Here is an 8,267-nt window from a genome sequence, read left to right as displayed (position 1 = left end):
TCTATCGTGACAAGGACGAGACCACAGATAATACCAACTGGACTGAAGTTCAACCCAGTACCGACCAAGAACCGGAAAACAGCAGCAGCAACAACAGGTACGACACTGTAGGGAAGCACGGAAACAGCGTCGATGATCCAGGCGCCATCGCAGCATTCCTGCCACCACCAACACCACCACCTGACAATGAGGACCCTAACAAGACAAACGACTTCACCGAAAGCTGCAGTTCGGTTGCATCCGGTGACGATCACGTCAGATCTGAGGCTTCAAGCGAAACTGCATCCGTCGGTATCTCAACTGCTGCTGTGCCAACGGCTAAAGAAGAACGTTCCAGTGAAAGTCACCACCACGAAGCCGTCGATCCTACGAAAGGCGTCGAGGACTCCACCAAAGACTCCACCGTCACAACCACGGATCCTTCCGCAGACGCCACCGTCACAACCACGGATTCTTCCGAAGACACCACCGTCACAACCACGGATCCTTCCGAAGACGCCACCGTCACAGCCACGGATCCTTCCGAAGACCCAGAGGGCCCCCCGGAAAACCTGATGGCAGCAGAAAAGGACACCAACAACAACAGCATCCCAGCCGTCCAGCAGGGATCTGCTGCAGAGATACCATCAACACTTCCCGCCGAGGTGGAAGACACGGTGCGACTCCCCAAACGTTACAACCTCCGACAACGGAAGAAGCAAGCATAGAACTACCGTGTACGCGTCCAAGGGAGATATCCCAGCTTCCCCACCAGGGTGTGTGTGTGTGCATGCGCGTGTGCCCATATAGTTTCTGTACTAGACGGGATTATCCACGAACTGATTCACTGATTCAACCAGTTCGAATCTCGTTGTATTTGAGCATTTTGTATTGAAGCATCGAAAGCTTCCATAATTTCATTTTATAACTTGCTATTCGTATTCTGTGATGGCGGTTCATACGTATAATGTGGGCCATATTATTTTTTTAGGTATGTACATAAAATACATTTTGCTTTTGATTCACTTTATTTGATTTATTTTTGCATTTTATACCAAAAGTGTTCAACCTTGAGGAGAGTGAGAGAGACCTATGACCATTTACGTTGGTCATACAGTAACCGTAGTGACCAATACACTACACCATTCAGTGGTTATAGTGAGGGACTTGCATCACGAGGTCCCGGGTTCGAACCCCCACTGTTGCACACAGTAGTGGTCGGCTGAAGTTGGTTTTCTGTGGTTCCCGAGGACTGAATGCGATCCGATCTCCCCGTTAGGCAGTGCACAATAGGTACACGGCTACCAAGAGGTACGGGAGTGCTTAATAGAAACCAGCGACGAATACAATTGGATTGTTTTGTTTTACACACCGCACATATTCGAGAAGCGAGACAAACAAGAGAAAGAGGCCACCCAACGCGATGCGGGAACTGAACAAACTTGTTTGTTTTCACCTTGATTTGCCAATTGGTCCGTTTCCCCCTTTTTTCCCCCTTCCCTCTTCGCGGAGAGTTCATCATCATCATGAAGCCCTCTCTGGTCTCATTTTCTCTCTATTCTCCTTCTCCTCTTTTATTATTTGCGGACATGTCTTCCTCCACACCTATGCATTTTTTTCTTCTTAGTTGTAATTCTTGGAACTGGCACCTCTTCGCTCCACTATGAGAGCAGACATGAAAAGTCTCGCCACAGAGAACAACAGGCCTACAATCGGTACAAATATTCAATCATTACACTTCACTCACTTTACTTCTAAAATATAAATGGCAACACTGAAAAATCAGACACACAACACTAGATACGCATTCAGATTGTTAGGTACACACGCAAAATGACGAGGTAGGGCATCAGCAACAAATATACAAAATCATATTTACAACAAATTTTCAAGAAATGAAAAGAATATTGGGATAATAGCAACAAAGGAAGGATCACATATGCTATCTTCCCTAAGATTAAAACCACGAGAGTTCGAGGAGGGGACTTTTACATGCACAGGAATAGAGCTCAAGCTAGGTTTCATTTCTCCGATGCGTATTTTCTGCAACAAAGATAGTGGCGTCACATCCAACAACCTTATATATCAATGTGAATAGTGGGAAAGCCAGAGAAAGGTAAACTTCGTGAACACTAATATTCCAATTGCGGCACTGATTAAAAACCAGAAAACAATAACCCTTTTTATTACTGGTATAACGGACTTGGTAATACAAAGATACTTAGGAACAGAATGAAATGTTCCTGAAATAAATAAATTGAGAAATAATTGGTAATAATTATTTATGAAAGTATTTATAAATAACTGTATTGTGGTGATTCGCTTCATTTGCGTTACAAAATGTATCAATAAGTAACTCATATGCAGCGAGTCCGTTAAGTGATCTGGGAATTTAGCGCGAGACACTGATGTGATCTAGAACTGTGTCTAGAGATATGTGTCTCGACCCAAGCTTGATTCGTAGTCTTCAGAGAGGAGTCGTGTATCACAAGTGATCTGCGAATGGGGCGTGAGTCACATAGGTGGTCTGAAAATAGATCAGCGAATGTGCCGAGTGTAAACAATAAAGAAAGCGGCCCATAATGCACTCCCACATCACTTTCGTAGTATGTAACATATTCCCAGATCAAGGTAGGTCATGTAACTGACCCGCGGGACAGTTCAGATCAGTAATCTTGGGTAATCTGTGAATGTGCCGATGGCCACTTGAGTTATCTGGAACTGTGCCGTGAACAAGTGATCTCAAAATATGCTGCGGGTCGCTCGAGCGTTCTGTAAATGTGTCGCGGGCAACTCAAGTGACCTAAACGCTTTATTTTTGGTGTTTACAATAATTCCAAATGATTCTTATTTAGTGTCATTACCTCGGTTATCTTTCCTATTTTTGTACCCGGGCAACGCCGGGTAAGATAGCTATAGCTAACTTAAAATATTATAAAACGGAGGAGAGGACGTTGAAATTTTTGAGCTATACTGATAATATTTTACAATACACAAATATCAACCATTAACATTTTTCAGCAAAATTCAATTTATATTATTGCCTAAAAAGTATTTATTAATATCATATTACATTGTTTTTTATGTAAAACCGGTTAACAATCCCAATCATGATATTTGTGTTTTTATTTGATAGGTGTGTGTGGCAGAAGGTGTTCTAGTTTAATGATGTTCCTCAATATAACATAAATGTTCGTTGGTAATAGACAAAAGGAACTGAGAAAGTCACTATTTTTTCATGGTGGTTTACAAAAGTACGGATGTTTAGAGTCTGAGAATGACTGAGAATCAGTGTTATCCGAAAAAAATAATTTTGAATGTTAATTTCACTCCTGTCAAAAATTTTATTGAGCAATTTTGTGAAAAAAGGAGTGTTTTTTATGAAAAACAGAGAAATAACCTCTAATAAAAAAACTCCAAAATTTGAAGGAGTATTTTCACTCCTCAACAAAATTTCGAGGAGTAGAATTTAATTTTTATTCCCAAATCACGCATTTAGTTGCGTATTGTTAAACACAGCTGAGAGAATGCTTCCGTGTACACAGGGCTTTTATCGCGCAGAAAAAAAAAATCCACCATATCGTGTATAAAAGGTAGGGCATGTTATTTTTTTCATTCCGCACAGATATCAAAATTCTGTGCGCAGAGAAACAACAAGTCTGTGCCGGTGAAATTATAGAGAAATGTGTCTGTTCCCTCTACCTGGAAAATACAAAGCTACCACCCGAAACAAAAATTTTCATTCAGCTCAGCTCCAACAGGATTTTTTAAGCAAGCTGAAGCTGAGTATTTTTTATAATTGCATTAGATAGCAGCAAGGGATCCAACGTGTAACGTTATTATTTATCTATTTTCGCGTAGCATATTTACATACTAAATATGCTAGAGAAAGCGTTGACCTTGGTTACCAGGCATTACTAAACTTACACATGAGGACGCATGCGCACTCGTTTAAAGCTATGTTTCTTACATGCATTTGCAAGAGATAGCGCCACTGCATTAACAATGAACAACTTATTGTTTTCCAGCCAAAAGAGAACCACACCTGCAGTGCTTTCTCAACAGAGGAGTATTTATTAATTATCAAGCATTGAGTGCTGTTTCACTCATTTTGTTCGCTTCTTAATTGAACGAGGAAGGTATAGCGCCTTGTTAAACTACCCCGGGACCGTTTTAACGCATGGGGCCCACCAAGCACGGCCCGGAAGACATTTTCGTGTGCTTGGAGGCACTCCATGGTAATTAGATGTGGTGGGATGATAAATAGTAGGTGCCGCTTGGAGCAAATGTCTCAATTTTCCACTTGGAAATTCGAGCAATTAACAAAGTCCACATAATTTTAGGGCCCTCCGGTAAGGGCTTCGCTCCAGAGGAGGATTTATAGTACCGTTGCCTGTGGGCTAAACAAATTTTTCCGTCCTTCACCCATTTTAGTCTAGTTTCCTTTCCTCCAAATTAGCTGTTCTGGACTATATAGCTTGCTTAGCCTTTCTCCCACACTGTAGCAGACTGCCTTTGTGTCTAGGTCACTCCTTCGATCGTTCACATGCTTTCACACCCTCTATTTCACTGTTTTTATCCCATGATTAAGGCCATCATTTTGGTCACTCACATGCTTGCGCACTCGCTAGGTTAGTCACTGTAGTTGGTCTGGATTTTTTAAACGAATTTATCTGGTTAAAATTCTAAACAAAGCGATGCGAGTATCAGTAACAAATAGTTCTCCTTTTTGAAAGCTTTAAGAGTTCCGAGGTTTTAGAAGGCTTCGTGGCGTTTGATCACGCTGAACTCCCAAAAAGCTGCCACGGAACCCCAGGGATACGAGGAACACCAGTTGGAAATCCGTGCTGTAGATGCTCGAACACAAGTCTGTCTTAACAGCATCCTAAGCCTCTGGACAAAAGGATATTCTTGGATCGTCTACTTGACTCTAGAAGTACCAATCTACCAATTTACAGATACAATCTTGAAAATGATGTACAGTCGAATCCCGTTTTAACGGATACCGTTATAGCGAAAATATCATTTTAACGAACATTTTTCTAAGCCCCCCAGATAAATTTACATAGGAATAATGCAAAAACCTGGAATTCCTTTATAACGAAATTTCGTTATAACGAAGTGATTTCTCCGGTCTCTTGGAGTTCGTTACAACGGGATTCGACTGTATTACCAGATCTCGTTTTTATGGCGCCCTTTGTAAGCGAGGCCCCTGGGTGAGGGGCTGCTCGAGAAAAAATATCTCCACTCTTGGCGGCCCTATTTTTGGCACCCCTTGACCCTTTTTTTTGGTCGACAAAGCTTTTTTTCGTCCTGTCAGCTTGGACTTGGTGCCCTCCAAGAGTGACACCCCATGCATGCGGCTACCCTTACCCCTAGGCCATGCCCGTCCGCGGAAATATTGTTCCCGACATTTCTCCTCTAGCACTTTTTGTCTGCTGTTCATTCCATCCCTGGCATTTGACCTGCCTTGACCGTACGAGTGATCAAGTGAGTGACTATGTGAGTGACTCTGTGAGTGTCCAAGTGAGTGACCGTATGAGTAAACATATGAGTGGCCAACTGTGTGATCGTGTTAGTAACCATACGCGTGACCGTATGATTGACCAAATGAGGGACGATCACCAACTTGGTTACTCACTCGATCATTCATATGGTAATTTACTCAACCATGCAATCACTCACACTCACTTACTCATACGGCCACTCACTTGATCACTCACTCACTCATACAGAGAGTCACTTACTTGGTCATTCACTCATCCAATAACACGGTGACCAACAAAGTCACTCACACGATCAGGGCAGGCGAAATGTCCGGCGAAAATTTTCCGGTTGGGAAATGCACTGGGGATGAAACGTCGGGGCAAAATATTGGAGGCAAAATTTCCGGATCCCGCCATGCCCGAGTGGGCTTATGCTTTTAGTCATCAGAACCACAATATTTACGGAGAAGTTTCATTTCATTCCATTTTGTACCGTACACCCCCCAGGCTCTATCGACAATTGTCAATTTTAGCCATTGTCCCGGATGAGGGGCTGGTCGGTGTAGGATATTTAATTATGCATATATATATAATACACATTGAAAAAAATAGATACAAAAAAAAGTTATAAATGTTATAATTAGAAAAAAAAAATTCCCAATACTCAAAATTTATGTCTATGGCTTCTGTAGCTCTAGTGAGCCAACAAATTTGCTCACTAGAGCTACAGAAGACTAACAGGCGTGGTCTAAGTCCTGAACCACGTCTACTCTTCTAGGCTTGGTGACTCGGGTGAGCCCTTCGTGTCACAGTGGTCAGCCCAGGTCCTGGGCCACATCTCCCCTTTCGGCTTGGTGGCTATAGTCAGCCCTCTACCATGGCTAGGCCAGGTCCTGGACCACGTCTACTCTTCTATACTTGGTAGCTCGGGGGAGCCCTTCACATCGCTTTACGGAAGCAAACCGCCCCTGAATTGGTTCAGAAATTGAAATCTACATAAAGCGACCGTAAAATAAAATGACTGGGCACGCATGGTCTATACCAGCGGTTCTCAATCTTTTTTGACCCACGGAGCCCTTTCCAGTATATAATCTCTATGGCGGAGCCCCGTAGGCCTATTTTTATTTATTCATCAGAGTTACTGACTTATTTTTATTATTCAAAAGTATTAATAATTATTTTTTTCAAATTTATACTGTCTTTTTTTTATTTTTCTCAAGCGGCCGCGGAGACCCTGGGAGTTCACACGGAGCCCTGAGGGCTCCGGGGAACACCGGTTGAGAACCGCTGGTCTATACCATAGTTTCCCCAAACTTTTTTGGTCCCCCATCGCCCCCTTCTTCAGAAATGTTTTCTCCCATCGCAATCCAACCCATAGTATCCTATATTATACCCGTAGCTTCTACCGTCCCCCGGGGGGCGTTAACGCCCACGTTGGGAATCACTGGTCTATACACAAAGAGGACAATTGGTAATAATGTAGTTGTAGAAATAAATGAATGTTGTCGAAAATATGATTCAAAAATTCCATCTCATTCGACATGCGTCACATCATTTTTTGATGATGATGTGAATTACGCAGGTATGAGAGAGAGAGATAGAGACGCATATAAATTAATGATGAAAACGAGACACACATATACAAGGAAATATGTTATTGCAGTGTAATAACAGTAAGTATAAAATTACGAAATTTCAGAAACTTGAAATTCATGCCATGACGCAACATTCCTTTCATTACTGCATCCGACTGCGTTGAAAACGTCGTTTTGGAAGAAAACATCGATATTTAGTTTATTTCTTATGAAAGCCCCCCAATTTTCGTGATTCCAAAAACAGGCCTTGTTTTGTTTGTTTGCACGACGCTCAGAACCGAAGTCACTCACGTCTACTTAGTGTTGCTTGTTTACATGCAAGTAATACGCGAATAAAAACTTAAAAACGGGTTCAACGAAGAGAATGACGTTTTTTTTTTGCATTTCAAGTTGAATTTGAAACACGATTTTTTTCTAAAAATTTATTCATTTTGTATCATTACGAAATTTTTTTAATATGGTATTCTACTATGCAGGGTGTGCTGTAAGTACTAATGCGGCCTTTATCTCATCAATCGTCCATCGTATGGGTATGACTCCAATTTAAAAAAAATTATCAAAAGGCGTTCAAAAATTATCCTGTACCAGCTTTGAGAGTGAAAATACAGTGTGTCACAAAATCTAAATTTTTTAAGGTCCCCTTTGTCCTCTAGCTTCCAGTTAGAAAGTTCTCCTGTATCTCCTAAGGCCAAAAAAAAAAAAAAAATCCATGTTTTTAAGTGCAGTATTCGTTGAGATATTCGAATTCAAAAACCAGAGAATCGTAATGAAAGAACAGCAAAAACTAACGGACAACGCTCCTTTCCCCCCTCATTTATGACGTCATTTCCCAACTTTTCTCCGAATTTGCGAATTTGAATATCTCAGCGAATTACACTTGAAGATTTGGATATATTTTTTTTTTCGTTGGCTTCAGGCGAGACAGGACAACAACTTTCTAATTGGAAGTTAGAGGACATGGGGGGACCGTATAAAAATTTAGATTTTTTTATGTGCTGATGCACTGTATTTTCACTCTCAAAACTGGTACAGGGTAATTTTTGAACGCATTTTGAGCATTTTTAAATTGAAACTATTCCTCTACGACGGCCAGTTGATGGGATAAAAGAAAAGCGCATTAGCACTTACAGGAGTATAAGAGCTAATAGCTCTTATACCATGAGCTAATAGCTCATGGACATATGGCTCAATAGCCACAATCTATATC

The sequence above is a fragment of the Pholcus phalangioides genome, unplaced genomic scaffold (genome assembly GCF_987345545.1).
Source record: "Pholcus phalangioides strain wild (caught in Gottingen) unplaced genomic scaffold, Ppha-v1.0 ptg000012l_1, whole genome shotgun sequence".
Lineage (NCBI taxonomy): Eukaryota > Metazoa > Arthropoda > Arachnida > Araneae > Pholcidae > Pholcus > Pholcus phalangioides.
The sequence above is the reverse complement of the archived record's forward strand: the minus strand, read 5'-3'. Positions refer to the sequence as shown.